Source organism: Stegodyphus dumicola, chromosome 3, assembly GCF_044657685.1.
Source record: "Stegodyphus dumicola isolate Sdum_Otavi_A_Nest chromosome 3, ASM4465768v1".
Lineage (NCBI taxonomy): Eukaryota > Metazoa > Arthropoda > Arachnida > Araneae > Eresidae > Stegodyphus > Stegodyphus dumicola.
The window spans coordinates 236970120-236992176 of NC_140770.1; the positions used below are offsets into that span (position 1 = coordinate 236970120).

At 32.4% G+C, this 22057-nt stretch overlaps 1 long non-coding RNA gene across 2 annotated transcripts in view; it reads right to left on the reverse strand.

Moving 5' to 3' along the window:
• The window catches only part of LOC146998293 (uncharacterized), a 57972-nt gene that overhangs the window by 25056 nt on the left and 10859 nt on the right, over positions 1 to 22057 (reverse strand). For both annotated transcript variants that reach the window (XR_015040425.1, XR_015040426.1), the window contains exons 3-6: positions 21024 to 21383; positions 15252 to 15611; positions 9481 to 9840; positions 3711 to 4070 (exon numbers count right to left, since the gene is read on the reverse strand). This is a non-coding gene — a long non-coding RNA (uncharacterized LOC146998293). The remainder of the gene's footprint in view (positions 1 to 3710; positions 4071 to 9480; positions 9841 to 15251; positions 15612 to 21023; positions 21384 to 22057) is intronic.

The window sequence follows — 22057 nt, forward strand, 5'->3', positions numbered from 1 at the left end:
TTGCATTTCAGGAAGCGATGACGATCAGAATGTTTTATATCAATGTCTTACTCTATAATTTTTATTTTTATTTATTACGTGCTCCGCCCTTAGGCACTACACGGAAAGGGAGGGATGCCCCGTGGAGGTCTTTTTAAGGGAAACTGGCTCGTATCCACGTTACAGATGGGGAAAACCACGAAAACGCCCATGCAGCCAGCCCGTTCGCCGGGACTCGAACCCCGGAACAAACTACCAGTGTTCAGCGGCTTTTACCGCTCGGCCGCTGGTGGGCATGTCTTACTCTGGAAAAGTGATTTTCAAACTGGCAGCCCACCGACCACATGCGGCTTCTGAAGTAAATTTATGCGAATAGCAATGCATTTCAGTTCTGTATATTTTGCAAATACAGTGTTGCAAAGATTTCAAGTTTTTCAGTTATTTGAAGTCAGAGTTTATATTGTTTTCATTTCCATTAAAAACAGTCATAAATAACACCAAAAAAAGTTTAAAATGGAACTAATTCACTTTCAGTATAATATGAAATTTACTCAAACATTTGAAAATATAAATTTTTCTAACATTTAATTCATGCATCTCAAGACATCTGATGTGGATACCACATAACATCCTTGTATGGTCTATTAAATTATACACACTTTTGTTGCATTTCATTTAAACTTAGTTCCTCGAATTTCATTAAAGATATATTTCTCATTTAATTAATTAAGTTGTCACCACGCGGCAAGACAAAAATACGTAAAACTTTTAAATATCTTCATTAAAAATTGAAAAAATATAGAAAAACATAAAACATCAAATACAGTTAAAACAATTTTATTTATTTTTTTTTTTTTTCAATTAGAATTACAGTTTCTAAGTAAAAACAAGCAATTCCGCCAGCGAGCAAAAAGACATATTTTTTGGTGCACAAAACTGAAAATTTACTTTTGGTCCCACTCCGCAAAAAGACACTGAAGTTAGTTCACAAATTGACGTAATTTAGTTCTACTAAGAGTTTCAAATGTAAACAAACATGGCTGCTCCTTTAGGCTTAGCCGCACTTAAACAACTTTTAAATTGCTCATAATTCTACAACTATTGCGTGAAAATTAACTTAAGACATAAATACCTTAATCGGAACATAAGAACAACATACTTCAATAATTTTTAAAGCAAAAAAATAATAATTTACTAGCACATTAGAATTAATAAAAACTGAGCCGAGTAAAAGAGTAGATATATATATATAGAGAGAGAGAGAGAGATTTGTATACTTTTGGTACCGCCGATTGCAAACAAAACTTCAGGTGCATAACTACAAGTTATATCAATTCTATATACAAAATTTCAACTTCCTGAGGCCACTCGTTGTTTAGCTAAGGGAGATACATACGTACGTACGTCCAGACGTCACGAAAATCTCTTTTGAATCCATTTTAAATACATTTTACAATCCGTTTTGGGGAAAAGAATCCTTTATCCTATCCTTATATCACACAAAAATATCGTTAAATTGCATTCGATAGTGGTCAAAATGGATATTTTCGTTGAAATATGATACCCGAAATTTTTCGCGATGGCAATACTTTTTTTTACTTCGTATAGAGAAGTAAATAAGCTATGTGGCGAATTTTCGAACTAAGAATAATTGCTTTGTTTGGAAATATATTTATATGGGAACAGCGTTTTTTCACAGTTGGAAATTAATAAGAAATCGAGTGACTGATGAACATTTAAAAACCGTGACGAAGATAATTTCTATGAATTTCTCTCCAAGACTACGAGCATAATCAGAATGGAAATGCTATCATGTGTCAAGCTGTAGTAAGAAATAAATAAGTTTATAATTGTTTACGTACAAACATGCGTACTTTTATTTATGCTTCGAAGAAAATTTTAGCAAATAAGAGAAAAAGACTAGCTTGCTAGGATTAATTCTCAATTTTGTCCCACCTGGTAAATATTCTTTGAAAACATAGGAAGTGTTCATAATTTTTTTTTTATTTTTAGTTTAGAATAAAGTAATTATTTAGTGATTAAAAATTAATTGCAAGAAATGTCAGTTTAAGGGTTTAGTATTTAGTTGCTAATTGCTTTAAAGTGTAACCAACAAAAAATTTTTACAGAAATTATATATAAATTTCTATTTTTTCCCTTTGCGATATTATTAACATTACGATTTGAAAAATATTTAGTAGAGGTAATTTAAAATTTACTTTAAGTATTTTTTAATTAATAAAAATTTTTTGTTAAAAAACAAAATTCTGGTTTCAAACCATACATTCGGCCGGCATGCAATTTGAGTTTGAGGCCACTACTCTGGAAAGTGTTATGCCATAATATTTTTTTAATTTTAATTTTTTATCAGAATCAATGATATCAATTTATTAACTGTAAACTCAAAGAATTTGATTTTTTCCCCCCATAATGGTGGTTACTAGCCATTTTGAGGCGTTCACCACTACTAACGCCAGAAGAATGCCCAGCCGGTATAGTGGTTAACCCTAACTGCCGTAGCCATGGACCCGGTTTCGAATCCCGGAGAAGGCATAGTTGTAACTGTCCACCCCTTCATGGGAGGCAACGGTGGCCACGTATTTAGGTACTTCCATCATGAAATGGCCACCACTTTCGGGCTGTGTAGTGAGTCAAAGCTAATGGGTATTAAATAAAGTATTCGGCCATTTAAAAAACACTAAGGCCAGAAGTAAGGAAGAAGATCGTTTTATTATGGAGGCACCTAATAGACGCACATCTTTATCTCCTGTTAGTAGCCCACAAACTTTGAAATTTTGTATATGGGACAGCTATAGCGTGCAGTTGTGCATTTCCTTTTCTGGTTGCAGTCGGCTGCACCAAACGTATACAAATACATCTATACCCAATCTGTTATCCGGATCGGTGAGCTCAATATGTTTATTCTTATAAAAAATGTTGGTAAATTATGCATTTTTTGATTAAAAATTGATTGAATTATGTTGTTCTTATATTCCAGTTAAGGTTTTCATGCGTTCATTTAATCTGCATGCAATAGTTATTGAATTATCAACAATTTAAAAGTTTATGTGATACTAATCCTAAAGAGGCCGCCATTTGTTTGTATTTGAAACTCTTATTAAAATAGTGAATTAAGTCAATTTGTGTACCAACTTCAGTATCTTTTTACCGAGTGGGACCAGAAGTAAATGTTCAGTTGTGTGCACGGAAAAATCTGTCTTCCTGCCCGCTGGACGAATTGCTTGTTTTTACGTAGAAACTGTAATTTTAATAGTAGAAAAAAAAATTTAGCTCTTTTAACTGTATTTGGTGGTTAGGTTTTCTGTATTTTTCTATTTTTAATGAAGATGCTTTGAGTTTTAATGCATTTTTGTCTTGCTAAGTGAGAATGAAAAATACATCTCTAATGAAATAAGTTTAAACAAAATGCAGGAAAATATGTGTATTATTTAATAAGCTGTACAAGGAAGTTACATGGTGTCCTTTTAGCGCAGTTAAAAGTACCAAATGAAAATTAAGGTATTAATATCTGAATATACCAAGCAATATATAAGGTCGTCATTTCATTTTTAATAGAATATTTATCTGAAAAATAAGATAATATTTAAATTTGTCCAAAATGTAAAGAGAATTATTAACTCTTTGTTGAAAGTGCTATTAATGAAATATAAAAGAATTTAAAAAATTTTGATGGGAACATGTGAAATACATGGAAGACTTTGCATACTCACTACTATTCATAATAAGGCAATTTTTATATTTCCCATAATTTGGATCCATCTTTCTCGTGTTATGAACAGGATTCTCAAGACATAAGTACCCAAAATATTTTTATTAAAATTGATACTTTGCTTTGAAACAACAGAAATACAGAAAGTAAGCAGTACTTTTACTCAAGATACGTCCATTAAAACCATTAAAATACTTTTAACAAATCAAATGCTCTTTGGACAAGTCTTTGAAAGGAGTTCCTCTCAGATACGGAGGTCTTCTGCAAATCGCATCTTTTAAATTTTGCAGCACAATGGTGTTTTGGCTCAAAGTTGAATTCTTCAGCCAGCGTAATCGACAGTCACAGTATAAAGGAAAATCTAAAAGCAAAAAATAATAATTTAGAATTTAAATCTACATTAAACGACATAATTTTACCAATAGCAAGTATTACAAAAAAAATTAATGTGGGATGACATCGTTTATTATAATCGGATGACGCGACAAGCTGTGAGAATAAATCTTTTACTTTTTTCGATGATGGAAGTCAGACGATTCCGCCATTAAGACGATGACGCGACTGAAAGATGTTTACATGAAAAAGACAGTCGATTCTCTTCATCTGTATATATCATCTATGTAAATTCATCTATTTCCTTCTACGTATGTAATTACTTTGTAGTTTGTTGCAACTATTCATGTTTCATTAAATATTCAAGTTTTACATAAATCGGATTAGTTTATTAGCCCCTAGACAGCCACCTAAGAAGTAAGTTTATAGACATCATATTCCTAGACAGTAAGTACCGATTCTACATTAATAAATATAAAAATTTGAATCTGCTAACTATTACTGTTAAACTGTTTATATATGTGAGTTCGTTATTATTTAATATCGAAACATTAACAACATTCATATGATCGCCTCAGAAACTATGTTTAGAAGAAGAAAATCTATACAAATTCTATGCAATTCATCGTTACCTTTTGGCATCAGAAATTTTGCTAGTTAAGATGAAAAACATTTTAAGTAATTATTTAATGATAATATTGTTACGATACGCCCGGCTGCGGTAACATAGCTTCCCCGAAAAGCGAGTTTAGGGTTACCAGAAAGTGGCAAAGCAAGACAGGATTGCCAGATTTGATGTGAAATCGTCCATTTGGCGACAAAATTGGTTATATGCCATAGACGGAGCGAGAACATTTTAGAACGAATTCTTACCGGTTTTTCCCAAAATGTTCTCGAAGGCAGATCAAAAGCTGTATAAACCCTGCTTGTACGCGGAGTAGCAGTTTATCGTGAAAGTATCTTGTGTGTGTTGAGTTCAGAGCGATCGACCGAGTCGGAAGCTGTACTTTTAGTACTTTGCCGTGAAGATGTCTTCACCGTCATGACTGAAGGCTGTATTTGCTGATTGTTTAAGCGTCTCCAAATCTACGAAACCGTAGAATGGAACAGATTTTAATCTTTGCTAACCAGAGCTGTGAAGTCAAAGTCGGAATCGGAGTCGATAAACTGCTACTCTGCGTACAGGCAGGATTTATATCGCTTTTGACCTGCCTTCGAGAACATTCTGGAGCAACCGGTAAGAATTCGTATTAGAATGTTCTCGCTCCGTCTATGGCATATCGCCAATTTTGAGGTCAAACATCGCCAAACGGGTGATTTCGGGCCAAGTTTGGCAATCCTGTCTTTCCTTGCCAGTTTCTGGCAACCCTAAACACTCTTTTGCGAGGTAGCTATCTTACTGCGGCTGGGCATTTCGTAACACTACTATTTAAAATTCCTTTACATTTCGGAAAAATTTAAAGTATATAGATGATTTATAGTCCTTAAACACACTTTAAATAAATAGATAATTTAGAGTCTTAAAATTTATGAGAATATATTTAAGAAGTCATATAACTGTAAACACAACAGAAGACATTTTATACCTTTATATTAAAATTCGATTTCTTTTAAGCATTTTTAATTAAATTTCATGTAAAATTTAACTTTAGAATAGGAGTTGGGGTAAAAAATATTTCTAAGGTTTGGTCATACAAAGAGCCAGTTTACACTGTTTGTATTTGCATTTCAGGAAGCGATGACGATCAGAATGTTTTATATCAATGTCTTACTCTATAATTTTTATTTTTATTTATTACGTGCTCCGCCCTTAGGCACTACACGGAAAGGGAGGGATGCCCCGTGGAGGTCTTTTTAAGGGAAACTGGCTCGTATCCACGTTACAGATGGGGAAAACCACGAAAACGCCCATGCAGCCAGCCCGTTCGCCGGGACTCGAACCCCGGAACAAACTACCAGTGTTCAGCGGCTTTTACCGCTCGGCCGCTGGTGGGCATGTCTTACTCTGGAAAAGTGATTTTCAAACTGGCAGCCCACCGACCACATGCGGCTTCTGAAGTAAATTTATGCGAATAGCAATGCATTTCAGTTCTGTATATTTTGCAAATACAGTGTTGCAAAGATTTCAAGTTTTTCAGTTATTTGAAGTCAGAGTTTATATTGTTTTCATTTCCATTAAAAACAGTCATAAATAACACCAAAAAAAGTTTAAAATGGAACTAATTCACTTTCAGTATAATATGAAATTTACTCAAACATTTGAAAATATAAATTTTTCTAACATTTAATTCATGCATCTCAAGACATCTGATGTGGATACCACATAACATCCTTGTATGGTCTATTAAATTATACACACTTTTGTTGCATTTCATTTAAACTTAGTTCCTCGAATTTCATTAAAGATATATTTCTCATTTAATTAATTAAGTTGTCACCACGCGGCAAGACAAAAATACGTAAAACTTTTAAATATCTTCATTAAAAATTGAAAAAATATAGAAAAACATAAAACATCAAATACAGTTAAAACAATTTTATTTATTTTTTTTTTTTTTTTCAATTAGAATTACAGTTTCTAAGTAAAAACAAGCAATTCCGCCAGCGAGCAAAAAGACATATTTTTTGGTGCACAAAACTGAAAATTTACTTTTGGTCCCACTCCGCAAAAAGACACTGAAGTTAGTTCACAAATTGACGTAATTTAGTTCTACTAAGAGTTTCAAATGTAAACAAACATGGCTGCTCCTTTAGGCTTAGCCGCACTTAAACAACTTTTAAATTGCTCATAATTCTACAACTATTGCGTGAAAATTAACTTAAGACATAAATACCTTAATCGGAACATAAGAACAACATACTTCAATAATTTTTAAAGCAAAAAAATAATAATTTACTAGCACATTAGAATTAATAAAAACTGAGCCGAGTAAAAGAGTAGATATATATATATATAGAGAGAGAGAGATTTGTATACTTTTGGTACCGCCGATTGCAAACAAAACTTCAGGTGCATAACTACAAGTTATATCAATTCTATATACAAAATTTCAACTTCCTGAGGCCACTCGTTGTTTAGCTAAGGGAGATACATACGTACGTACGTCCAGACGTCACGAAAATCTCTTTTGAATCCATTTTAAATACATTTTACAATCCGTTTTGGGGAAAAGAATCCTTTATCCTATCCTTACGTACAGATATCACACAAAAATATCGTTAAATTGCATTCGATAGTGGTCAAAATGGATATTTTCGTTGAAATATGATACCCGAAATTTTTCGCGATGGCAATACTTTTTTTTACTTCGTATAGAGAAGTAAATAAGCTATGTGGCGAATTTTCGAATTAAGAATAATTGCTTTGTTTGGAAATATATTTATATGGGAACAGCGTTTTTTCACAGTTGGAAATTAATAAGAAATCGAGTGACTGATGAACATTTAAAAACCGTGACGAAGATAATTTCTATGAATTTCTCTCCAAGACTACGAGCATAATCAGAATGGAAATGCTATCATGTGTCAAGCTGTAGTAAGAAATAAATAAGTTTATAATTGTTTACGTACAAACATGCGTACTTTTATTTATGCTTCGAAGAAAATTTTAGCAAATAAGAGAAAAAGACTAGCTTGCTAGGATTAATTCTCAATTTTGTCCCACCTGGTAAATATTCTTTGAAAACATAGGAAGTGTTCATAATTTTTTTTTATTTTTAGTTTAGAATAAAGTAATTATTTAGTGATTAAAAATTAATTGCAAGAAATGTCAGTTTAAGGGTTTAGTATTTAGCTGCTAATTGCTTTAAAGTGTAACCAACAAAAAATTTTTACAGAAATTATATATAAATTTCTATTTTTTCCCTTTGCGATATTATTAACATTACGATTTGAAAAATATTTAGTAGAGGTAATTTAAAATTTACTTTAAGTATTTTTTAATTAATAAAAATTTTTTGTTAAAAAACAAAATTCTGGTTTCAAACCATACATTCGGCCGGCATGCAATTTGAGTTTGAGGCCACTACTCTGGAAAGTGTTATGCCATAATATTTTTTTAATTTTAATTTTTTATCAGAATCAATGATATCAATTTATTAACTGTAAACTCAAAGAATTTGATTTTTCCCCCCCATAATGGTGGTTACTAGCCATTTTGAGGCGTTCAGCACTACTAACGCCAGAAGAATGCCCAGCCGGTATAGTGGTTAACCCTAACTGCCGTAGCCATGGACCCGGTTTCGAATCCCGGAGAAGGCATAGTTGTAACTGTCCACCCCTTCATGGGAGGCAACGGTGGCCACGTATTTAGGTACTTCCATCATGAAATGGCCACCACTTTCGGGCTGTGTAGTGAGTCAAAGCTAATGGGTATTAAATAAAGTATTCGGCCATTTAAAAAACACTAAGGCCAGAAGTAAGGAAGAAGATCGTTTTATTATGGAGGCACCTAATAGACGCACATCTTTATCTCCTGTTAGTAGCCCACAAACTTTGAAATTTTGTATATGGGACAGCTATAGCGTGCAGTTGTGCATTTCCTTTTCTGGTTGCAGTCGGCTGCACCAAACGTATACAAATACATCTATACTCAATCTGTTATCCGGATCGGTGAGCTCAATATGTTTATTCTTATAAAAAATGTTGGTAAATTATGCATTTTTTGATTTAAAATTGATTGAATTATGTTGTTCTTATATTCCAGTTAAGGTTTTCATGCGTTCATTTAATCTGCATGCAATAGTTATTGAATTATCAACAATTTAAAAGTTTATGTGATACTAATCCTAAAGAGGCCGCCATTTGTTTGTATTTGAAACTCTTATTAAAATAGTGAATTAAGTCAATTTGTGTACCAACTTCAGTATCTTTTTACCGAGTGGGACCAGAAGTAAATGTTCAGTTGTGTGCACGGAAAAATCTGTCTTCCTGCCCGCTGGACGAATTGCTTGTTTTTACGTAGAAACTGTAATTTTAATAGTAGAAAAAAAAATTTAGCTCTTTTAACTGTATTTGGTGGTTAGGTTTTCTGTATTTTTCTATTTTTAATGAAGATGCTTTGAGTTTTAATGCATTTTTGTCTTGCTAAGTGAGAATGAAAAATACATCTCTAATGAAATAAGTTTAAACAAAATGCAGGAAAATATGTGTATTATTTAATAAGCTGTACAAGGAAGTTACATGGTGTCCTTTTAGCGCAGTTAAAAGTACCAAATGAAAATTAAGGTATTAATATCTGAATATACCAAGCAATATATAAGGTCGTCATTTCATTTTTAATAGAATATTTATCTGAAAAATAAGATAATATTTAAATTTGTCCAAAATGTAAAGAGAATTATTAACTCTTTGTTGAAAGTGCTATTAATGAAATATAAAAGAATTTAAAAAATTTTGATGGGAACATGTGAAATACATGGAAGACTTTGCATACTCACTACTATTCATAATAAGGCAATTTTTATATTTCCCATAATTTGGATCCATCTTTCTCGTGTTATGAACAGGATTCTCAAGACATAAGTACCCAAAATATTTTTATTAAAATTGATACTTTGCTTTGAAACAACAGAAATACAGAAAGTAAGCAGTACTTTTACTCAAGATACGTCCATTAAAACCATTAAAATACTTTTAACAAATCAAATGCTCTTTGGACAAGTCTTTGAAAGGAGTTCCTCTCAGATACGGAGGTCTTCTGCAAATCGCATCTTTTAAATTTTGCAGCACAATGGTGTTTTGGCTCAAAGTTGAATTCTTCAGCCAGCGTAATCGACAGTCACAGTATAAAGGAAAATCTAAAAGCAAAAAATAATAATTTAGAATTTAAATCTACATTAAACGACATAATTTTACCAATAGCAAGTATTACAAAAAAAATTAATGTGGGATGACATCGTTTATTATAATCGGATGACGCGACAAGCTGTGAGAATAAATCTTTTACTTTTTTTGATGATGGAAGTCAGACGATTCCGCCATTAAGACGATGACGCGACTGAAAGATGTTTACATGAAAAAGACAGTCGATTCTCTTCATCTGTATATATCATCTATGTAAATTCATCTATTTCCTTCTACGTATGTAATTACTTTGTAGTTTGTTGCAACTATTCATGTTTCATTAAATATTCAAGTTTTACATAAATCGGATTAGTTTATTAGCCCCTAGACAGCCACCTAAGAAGTAAGTTTATAGACATCATATTCCTAGACAGTAAGTACCGATTCTACATTAATAAATATAAAAATTTGAATCTGCTAACTATTACTGTTAAACTGTTTATATATGTGAGTTCGTTATTATTTAATATCGAAACATTAACAACATTCATATGATCGCCTCAGAAACTATGTTTAGAAGAAGAAAATCTATACAAATTCTATGCAATTCATCGTTACCTTTTGGCATCAGAAATTTTGCTAGTTAAGATGAAAAACATTTTAAGTAATTATTTAATGATAATATTGTTACGATACGCCCGGCTGCGGTAACATAGCTTCCCCGAAAAGCGAGTTTAGGGTTACCAGAAAGTGGCAAAGCAAGACAGGATTGCCAGATTTGATGTGAAATCGTCCATTTGGCGACAAAATTGGTTATATGCCATAGACGGAGCGAGAACATTTTAGAACGAATTCTTACCGGTTTTTCCCAAAATGTTCTCGAAGGCAGATCAAAAGCTGTATAAACCCTGCTTGTACGCGGAGTAGCAGTTTATCGTGAAAGTATCTTGTGTGTGTTGAGTTCAGAGCGATCGACCGAGTCGGAAGCTGTACTTTTAGTACTTTGCCGTGAAGATGTCTTCACCGTCATGACTGAAGGCTGTATTTGCTGATTGTTTAAGCGTCTCCAAATCTACGAAACCGTAGAATGGAACAGATTTTAATCTTTGCTAACCAGAGCTGTGAAGTCAAAGTCGGAATCGGAGTCGATAAACTGCTACTCTGCGTACAGGCAGGATTTATATCGCTTTTGACCTGCCTTCGAGAACATTCTGGAGCAACCGGTAAGAATTCGTATTAGAATGTTCTCGCTCCGTCTATGGCATATCGCCAATTTTGAGGTCAAACATCGCCAAACGGGTGATTTCGGGCCAAGTTTGGCAATCCTGTCTTTCCTTGCCAGTTTCTGGCAACCCTAAACACTCTTTTGCGAGGTAGCTATCTTACTGCGGCTGGGCATTTCGTAACACTACTATTTAAAATTCCTTTACATTTCGGAAAAATTTAAAGTATATAGATGATTTATAGTCCTTAAACACACTTTAAATAAATAGATAATTTAGAGTCTTAAAATTTATGAGAATATATTTAAGAAGTCATATAACTGTAAACACAACAGAAGACATTTTATACCTTTATATTAAAATTCGATTTCTTTTAAGCATTTTTAATTAAATTTCATGTAAAATTTAACTTTAGAATAGGAGTTGGAGTAAAAAATATTTCTAAGGTTTGGTCATACAAAGAGCCAGTTTACACTGTTTGTATTTGCATTTCAGGAAGCGATGACGATCAGAATGTTTTATATCAATGTCTTACTCTATAATTTTTATTTTTATTTATTACGTGCTCCGCCCTTAGGCACTACACGGAAAGGGAGGGATGCCCCGTGGAGGTCTTTTTAAGGGAAACTGGCTCGTATCCACGTTACAGATGGGGAAAACCACGAAAACGCCCATGCAGCCAGCCCGTTCGCCGGGACTCGAACCCCGGAACAAACTACCAGTGTTCAGCGGCTTTTACCGCTCGGCCGCTGGTGGGCATGTCTTACTCTGGAAAAGTGATTTTCAAACTGGCAGCCCACCGACCACATGCGGCTTCTGAAGTAAATTTATGCGAATAGCAATGCATTTCAGTTCTGTATATTTTGCAAATACAGTGTTGCAAAGATTTCAAGTTTTTCAGTTATTTGAAGTCAGAGTTTATATTGTTTTCATTTCCATTAAAAACAGTCATAAATAACACCAAAAAAAGTTTAAAATGGAACTAATTCACTTTCAGTATAATATGAAATTTACTCAAACATTTGAAAATATAAATTTTTCTAACATTTAATTCATGCATCTCAAGACATCTGATGTGGATACCACATAACATCCTTGTATGGTCTATTAAATTATACACACTTTTGTTGCATTTCATTTAAACTTAGTTCCTCGAATTTCATTAAAGATATATTTCTCATTTAATTAATTAAGTTGTCACCACGCGGCAAGACAAAAATACGTAAAACTTTTAAATATCTTCATTAAAAATTGAAAAAATATAGAAAAACATAAAACATCAAATACAGTTAAAACAATTTTATTTATTTTTTTTTTTTTTTTTCAATTAGAATTACAGTTTCTAAGTAAAAACAAGCAATTCCGCCAGCGAGCAAAAAGACATATTTTTTGGTGCACAAAACTGAAAATTTACTTTTGGTCCCACTCCGCAAAAAGACACTGAAGTTAGTTCACAAATTGACGTAATTTAGTTCTACTAAGAGTTTCAAATGTAAACAAACATGGCTGCTCCTTTAGGCTTAGCCGCACTTAAACAACTTTTAAATTGCTCATAATTCTACAACTATTGCGTGAAAATTAACTTAAGACATAAATACCTTAATCGGAACATAAGAACAACATACTTCAATAATTTTTAAAGCAAAAAAATAATAATTTACTAGCACATTAGAATTAATAAAAACTGAGCCGAGTAAAAGAGTAGATATATATATATAGAGAGAGAGAGAGATTTGTATACTTTTGGTACCGCCGATTGCAAACAAAACTTCAGGTGCATAACTACAAGTTATATCAATTCTATATACAAAATTTCAACTTCCTGAGGCCACTCGTTGTTTAGCTAAGGGAGATACATACGTACGTACGTCCAGACGTCACGAAAATCTCTTTTGAATCCATTTTAAATACATTTTACAATCCGTTTTGGGGAAAAGAATCCTTTATCCTATCCTTACGTACAGATATCACACAAAAATATCGTTAAATTGCATTCGATAGTGGTCAAAATGGATATTTTCGTTGAAATATGATACCCGAAATTTTTCGCGATGGCAATACTTTTTTTTACTTCGTATAGAGAAGTAAATAAGCTATGTGGCGAATTTTCGAATTAAGAATAATTGCTTTGTTTGGAAATATATTTATATGGGAACAGCGTTTTTTCACAGTTGGAAATTAATAAGAAATCGAGTGACTGATGAACATTTAAAAACCGTGACGAAGATAATTTCTATGAATTTCTCTCCAAGACTACGAGCATAATCAGAATGGAAATGCTATCATGTGTCAAGCTGTAGTAAGAAATAAATAAGTTTATAATTGTTTACGTACAAACATGCGTACTTTTATTTATGCTTCGAAGAAAATTTTAGCAAATAAGAGAAAAAGACTAGCTTGCTAGGATTAATTCTCAATTTTGTCCCACCTGGTAAATATTCTTTGAAAACATAGGAAGTGTTCATAATTTTTTTTTATTTTTAGTTTAGAATAAAGTAATTATTTAGTGATTAAAAATTAATTGCAAGAAATGTCAGTTTAAGGGTTTAGTATTTAGCTGCTAATTGCTTTAAAGTGTAACCAACAAAAAATTTTTACAGAAATTATATATAAATTTCTATTTTTTCCCTTTGCGATATTATTAACATTACGATTTGAAAAATATTTAGTAGAGGTAATTTAAAATTTACTTTAAGTATTTTTTAATTAATAAAAATTTTTTGTTAAAAAACAAAATTCTGGTTTCAAACCATACATTCGGCCGGCATGCAATTTGAGTTTGAGGCCACTACTCTGGAAAGTGTTATGCCATAATATTTTTTTAATTTTAATTTTTTATCAGAATCAATGATATCAATTTATTAACTGTAAACTCAAAGAATTTGATTTTTTCCCCCCATAATGGTGGTTACTAGCCATTTTGAGGCGTTCACCACTACTAACGCCAGAAGAATGCCCAGCCGGTATAGTGGTTAACCCTAACTGCCGTAGCCATGGACCCGGTTTCGAATCCCGGAGAAGGCATAGTTGTAACTGTCCACCCCTTCATGGGAGGCAACGGTGGCCACGTATTTAGGTACTTCCATCATGAAATGGCCACCACTTTCGGGCTGTGTAGTGAGTCAAAGCTAATGGGTATTAAATAAAGTATTCGGCCATTTAAAAAACACTAAGGCCAGAAGTAAGGAAGAAGATCGTTTTATTATGGAGGCACCTAATAGACGCACATCTTTATCTCCTGTTAGTAGCCCACAAACTTTGAAATTTTGTATATGGGACAGCTATAGCGTGCAGTTGTGCATTTCCTTTTCTGGTTGCAGTCGGCTGCACCAAACGTATACAAATACATCTATACCCAATCTGTTATCCGGATCGGTGAGCTCAATATGTTTATTCTTATAAAAAATGTTGGTAAATTATGCATTTTTTGATTTAAAATTGATTGAATTATGTTGTTCTTATATTCCAGTTAAGTTTTTCATGCGTTCATTTAATCTGCATGCAATAGTTATTGAATTATCAACAATTTAAAAGTTTATGTGATACTAATCCTAAAGAGGCCGCCATTTGTTTGTATTTGAAACTCTTATTAAAATAGTGAATTAAGTCAATTTGTGTACCAACTTCAGTATCTTTTTACCGAGTGGGACCAGAAGTAAATGTTCAGTTGTGTGCACGGAAAAATCTGTCTTCCTGCCCGCTGGACGAATTGCTTGTTTTTACGTAGAAACTGTAATTTTAATAGTAGAAAAAAAAATTTAGCTCTTTTAACTGTATTTGGTGGTTAGGTTTTCTGTATTTTTCTATTTTTAATGAAGATGCTTTGAGTTTTAATGCATTTTTGTCTTGCTAAGTGAGAATGAAAAATACATCTCTAATGAAATAAGTTTAAACAAAATGCAGGAAAATATGTGTATTATTTAATAAGCTGTACAAGGAAGTTACATGGTGTCCTTTTAGCGCAGTTAAAAGTACCAAATGAAAATTAAGGTATTAATATCTGAATATACCAAGCAATATATAAGGTCGTCATTTCATTTTTAATAGAATATTTATCTGAAAAATAAGATAATATTTAAATTTGTCCAAAATGTAAAGAGAATTATTAACTCTTTGTTGAAAGTGCTATTAATGAAATATAAAAGAATTTAAAAAATTTTGATGGGAACATGTGAAATACATGGAAGACTTTGCATACTCACTACTATTCATAATAAGGCAATTTTTATATTTCCCATAATTTGGATCCATCTTTCTCGTGTTATGAACAGGATTCTCAAGACATAAGTACCCAAAATATTTTTATTAAAATTGATACTTTGCTTTGAAACAACAGAAATACAGAAAGTAAGCAGTACTTTTACTCAAGATACGTCCATTAAAACCATTAAAATACTTTTAACAAATCAAATGCTCTTTGGACAAGTCTTTGAAAGGAGTTCCTCTCAGATACGGAGGTCTTCTGCAAATCGCATCTTTTAAATTTTGCAGCACAATGGTGTTTTGGCTCAAAGTTGAATTCTTCAGCCAGCGTAATCGACAGTCACAGTATAAAGGAAAATCTAAAAGCAAAAAATAATAATTTAGAATTTAAATCTACATTAAACGACATAATTTTACCAATAGCAAGTATTACAAAAAAAAATAATGTGGGATGACATCGTTTATTATAATCGGATGACGCGACAAGCTGTGAGAATAAATCTTTTACTTTTTTCGATGATGGAAGTCAGACGATTCCGCCATTAAGACGATGACGCGACTGAAAGATGTTTACATGAAAAAGACAGTCGATTCTCTTCATCTGTATATATCATCTATGTAAATTCATCTATTTCCTTCTACGTATGTAATTACTTTGTAGTTTGTTGCAACTATTCATGTTTCATTAAATATTCAAGTTTTACATAAATCGGATTAGTTTATTAGCCCCTAGACAGCCACCTAAGAAGTAAGTTTATAGACATCATATTCCTAGACAGTAAGTACCGATTCTACATTAATAAATATAAAAATTTGAATCTGCTAACTATTACTGTTAAACTGTTTATATATGTGAGTTCGTTATTATTTAATATCGAAACATTAACAACATTCATATGATCGCCTCAGAAACTATGTTTAGAAGAAGAAAATCTATACAAATTCTATGCAATTCATCGTTACCTTTTGGCATCAGAAATTTTGCTAGTTAAGATGAAAAACATTTTAAGTAATTATTTAATGATAATATTGTTACGATACGCCCGGCTGCGGTAACATAGCTTCCCCGAAAAGCGAGTTTAGGGTTACCAGAAAGTGGCAAAGCAAGACAGGATTGCCAGATTTGATGTGAAATCGTCCATTTGGCGACAAAATTGGTTATATGCCATAGACGGAGCGAGAACATTTTAGAACGAATTCTTACCGGTTTTTCCCAAAATGTTCTCGAAGGCAGATCAAAAGCTGTATAAACCCTGCTTGTACGCGGAGTAGCAGTTTATCGTGAAAGTATCTTGTGTGTGTTGAGTTCAGAGCGATCGACCGAGTCGGAAGCTGTACTTTTAGTACTTTGCCGTGAAGATGTCTTCACCGTCATGACTGAAGGCTGTATTTGCTGATTGTTTAAGCGTCTCCAAATCTACGAAACCGTAGAATGGAACAGATTTTAATCTTTGCTAACCAGAGCTGTGAAGTCAAAGTCGGAATCGGAGTCGATAAACTGCTACTCTGCGTACAGGCAGGATTTATATCGCTTTTGACCTGCCTTCGAGAACATTCTGGAGCAACCGGTAAGAATTCGTATTAGAATGTTCTCGCTCCGTCTATGGCATATCGCCAATTTTGAGGTCAAACATCGCCAAACGGGTGATTTCGGGCCAAGTTTGGCAATCCTGTCTTTCCTTGCCAGTTTCTGGCAACCCTAAACACTCTTTTGCGAGGTAGCTATCTTACTGCGGCTGGGCATTTCGTAACACTACTATTTAAAATTCCTTTACATTTCGGAAAAATTTAAAGTATATAGATGATTTATAGTCCTTAAACACACTTTAAATAAATAGATAATTTAGAGTCTTAAAATTTATGAGAATATATTTAAGAAGTCATATAACTGTAAACACAACAGAAGACATTTTATACCTTTATATTAAAATTCGATTTCTTTTAAGCATTTTTAATTAAATTTCATGTAAAATTTAACTTTAGAATAGGAGTTGGGGTAAAAAATATTTCTAAGGTTTGGTCATACAAAGAGCCAGTTTACACTGTTTGTATTTGCATTTCAGGAAGCGATGACGATCAGAATGTTTTATATCAATGTCTTACTCTATAATTTTTATTTTTATTTATTACGTGCTCCGCCCTTAGGCACTACACGGAAAGGGAGGGATGCCCCGTGGAGGTCTTTTTAAGGGAAACTGGCTCGTATCCACGTTACAGATGGGGAAAACCACGAAAACGCCCATGCAGCCAGCCCGTTCGCCGGGACTCGAACCCCGGAACAAACTACCAGTGTTCAGCGGCTTTTACCGCTCGGCCGCTGGTGGGCATGTCTTACTCTGGAAAAGTGATTTTCAAACTGGCAGCCCACCGACCACATGCGGCTTCTGAAGTAAATTTATGCGAATAGCAATGCATTTCAGTTCTGTATATTTTGCAAATACAGTGTTGCAAAGATTTCAAGTTTTTCAGTTATTTGAAGTCAGAGTTTATATTGTTTTCATTTCCATTAAAAACAGTCATAAATAACACCAAAAAAAGTTTAAAATGGAACTAATTCACTTTCAGTATAATATGAAATTTACTCAAACATTTGAAAATATAAATTTTTCTAACATTTAATTCATGCATCTCAAGACATCTGATGTGGATACCACATAACATCCTTGTATGGTCTATTAAATTATACACACTTTTGTTGCATTTCATTTAAACTTAGTTCCTCGAATTTCATTAAAGATATATTTCTCATTTAATTAATTAAGTTGTCACCACGCGGCAAGACAAAAATACGTAAAACTTTTAAATATCTTCATTAAAAATTGAAAAAATATAGAAAAACATAAAACATCAAATACAGTTAAAACAATTTTATTTTTTTTTTTTTTTTTTTTTCAATTAGAATTACAGTTTCTAAGTAAAAACAAGCAATTCCGCCAGCGAGCAAAAAGACATATTTTTTGGTGCACAAAACTGAAAATTTACTTTTGGTCCCACTCCGCAAAAAGACACTGAAGTTAGTTCACAAATTGACGTAATTTAGTTCTACTAAGAGTTTCAAATGTAAACAAACATGGCTGCTCCTTTAGGCTTAGCCGCACTTAAACAACTTTTAAATTGCTCATAATTCTACAACTATTGCGTGAAAATTAACTTAAGACATAAATACCTTAATCGGAACATAAGAACAACATACTTCAATAATTTTTAAAGCAAAAAAATAATAATTTACTAGCACATTAGAATTAATAAAAACTGAGCCGAGTAAAAGAGTAGATATATATATATATAGAGAGAGAGAGATTTGTATACTTTTGGTACCGCCGATTGCAAACAAAACTTCAGGTGCATAACTACAAGTTATATCAATTCTATATACAAAATTTCAACTTCCTGAGGCCACTCGTTGTTTAGCTAAGGGAGATACATACGTACGTACGTCCAGACGTCACGAAAATCTCTTTTGAATCCATTTTAAATACATTTTACAATCCGTTTTGGGGAAAAGAATCCTTTATCCTATCCTTACGTACAGATATCACACAAAAATATCGTTAAATTGCATTCGATAGTGGTCAAAATGGATATTTTCGTTGAAATATGATACCCGAAATTTTTCGCGATGGCAATACTTTTTTTTACTTCGTATAGAGAAGTAAATAAGCTATGTGGCGAATTTTCGAACTAAGAATAATTGCTTTGTTTGGAAATATATTTATATGGGAACAGCTTTTTTTCACAGTTGGAAATTAATAAGAAATCGAGTGACTGATGAACATTTAAAAACCGTGACGAAGATAATTTCTATGAATTTCTCTCCAAGACTACGAGCATAATCAGAATGGAAATGCTATCATGTGTCAAGCTGTAGTAAGAAATAAATAAGTTTATAATTGTTTACGTACAAACATGCGTACTTTTATTTATGCTTCGAAGAAAATTTTAGCAAATAAGAGAAAAAGACTAGCTTGCTAGGATTAATTCTCAATTTTGTCCCACCTGGTAAATATTCTTTGAAAACATAGGAAGTGTTCATAATTTTTTTTTTATTTTTAGTTTAGAATAAAGTAATTATTTAGTGATTAAAAATTAATTGCAAGAAATGTCAGTTTAAGGGTTTAGTATTTAGCTGCTAATTGCTTTAAAGTGTAACCAACAAAAAATTTTTACAGAAATTATATATAAATTTCTATTTTTTCCCTTTGCGATATTATTAACATTACGATTTGAAAAATATTTAGTAGAGGTAATTTAAAATTTACTTTAAGTATTTTTTAATTAATAAAAATTTTTTGTTAAAAAACAAAATTCTGGTTTCAAACCATACATTCGGCCGGCATGCAATTTGAGTTTGAGGCCACTACTCTGGAAAGTGTTATGCCATAATATTTTTTTTATTTTAATTTTTTATCAGAATCAATGATATCAATTTATTAACTGTAAACTCAAAGAATTTGATTTTTTCCCCCCATAATGGTGGTTACTAGCCATTTTGAGGCGTTCACCACTACTAACGCCAGAAGAATGCCCAGCCGGTATAGTGGTTAACCCTAACTGCCGTAGCCATGGACCCGGTTTCGAATCCCGGAGAAGGCATAGTTGTAACTGTCCACCCCTTCATGGGAGGCAACGGTGGCCACGTATTTAGGTACTTCCATCATGAAATGGCCACCACTTTCGGGCTGTGTAGTGAGTCAAAGCTAATGGGTATTAAATAAAGTATTCGGCCATTTAAAAAACACTAAGGCCAGAAGTAAGGAAGAAGATCGTTTTATTATGGAGGCACCTAATAGACGCACATCTTTATCTCCTGTTAGTAGCCCACAAACTTTGAAATTTTGTATATGGGACAGCTATAGCGTGCAGTTGTGCATTTCCTTTTCTGGTTGCAGTCGGCTGCACCAAACGTATACAAATACATCTATACCCAATCTGTTATCCGGATCGGTGAGCTCAATATGTTTATTCTTATAAAAAATGTTGGTAAATTATGCATTTTTTGATTTAAAATTGATTGAATTATGTTGTTCTTATATTCCAGTTAAGGTTTTCATGCGTTCATTTAATCTGCATGCAATAGTTATTGAATTATCAACAATTTAAAAGTTTATGTGATACTAATCCTAAAGAGGCCGCCATTTGTTTGTATTTGAAACTCTTATTAAAATAGTGAATTAAGTCAATTTGTGTACCAACTTCAGTATCTTTTTACCGAGTGGGACCAGAAGTAAATGTTCAGTTGTGTGCACGGAAAAATCTGTCTTCCTGCCCGCTGGACGAATTGCTTGTTTTTACGTAGAAACTGTAATTTTAATAGTAGAAAAAAAAATTTAGCTCTTTTAACTGTATTTGGTGGTTAGGTTTTCTGTATTTTTCTATTTTTAATGAAGATGCTTTGAGTTTTAATGCATTTTTGTCTTGCTAAGTGAGAATGAAAAATACATCTCTAATGAAATAAGTTTAAACAAAATGCAGGAAAATATGTGTATTATTTAATAAGCTGTACAAGGAAGTTACATGGTGTCCTTTTAGCGCAGTTAAAAGTACCAAATGAAAATTAAGGTATTAATATCTGAATATACCAAGCAATATATAAGGTCGTCATTTCATTTTTAATAGAATATTTATCTGAAAAATAAGATAATATTTAAATTTGTCCAAAATGTAAAGAGAATTATTAACTCTTTGTTGAAAGTGCTATTAATGAAATATAAAAGAATTTAAAAAATTTTGATGGGAACATGTGAAATACATGGAAGACTTTGCATACTCACTACTATTCATAATAAGGCAATTTTTATATTTCCCATAATTTGGATCCATCTTTCTCGTGTTATGAACAGGATTCTCAAGACATAAGTACCCAAAATATTTTTATTAAAATTGATACTTTGCTTTGAAACAACAGAAATACAGAAAGTAAGCAGTACTTTTACTCAAGATACGTCCATTAAAACCATTAAAATACTTTTAACAAATCAAATGCTCTTTGGACAAGTCTTTGAAAGGAGTTCCTCTCAGATACGGAGGTCTTCTGCAAATCGCATCTTTTAAATTTTGCAGCACAATGGTGTTTTGGCTCAAAGTTGAATTCTTCAGCCAGCGTAATCGACAGTCACAGTATAAAGGAAAATCTAAAAGCAAAAAATAATAATTTAGAATTTAAATCTACATTAAACGACATAATTTTACCAATAGCAAGTATTACAAAAAAAATTAATGTGGGATGACATCGTTTATTATAATCGGATGACGCGACAAGCTGTGAGAATAAATCTTTTACTTTTTTCGATGATGGAAGTCAGACGATTCCGCCATTAAGACGATGACGCGACTGAAAGATGTTTACATGAAAAAGACAGTCGATTCTCTTCATCTGTATATATCATCTATGTAAATTCATCTATTTCCTTCTACGTATGTAATTACTTTGTAGTTTGTTGCAACTATTCATGTTTCATTAAATATTCAAGTTTTACATAAATCGGATTAGTTTATTAGCCCCTAGACAGCCACCTAAGAAGTAAGTTTATAGACATCATATTCCTAGACAGTAAGTACCGATTCTACATTAATAAATATAAAAATTTGAATCTGCTAACTATTACTGTTAAACTGTTTATATATGCGAGTTCGTTATTATTTAATATCGAAACATTAACAACATTCATATGATCGCCTCAGAAACTATGTTTAGAAGAAGAAAATCTATACAAATTCTATGCAATTCATCGTTACCTTTTGGCATCAGAAATTTTGCTAGTTAAGATGAAAAACATTTTAAGTAATTATTTAATGATAATATTGT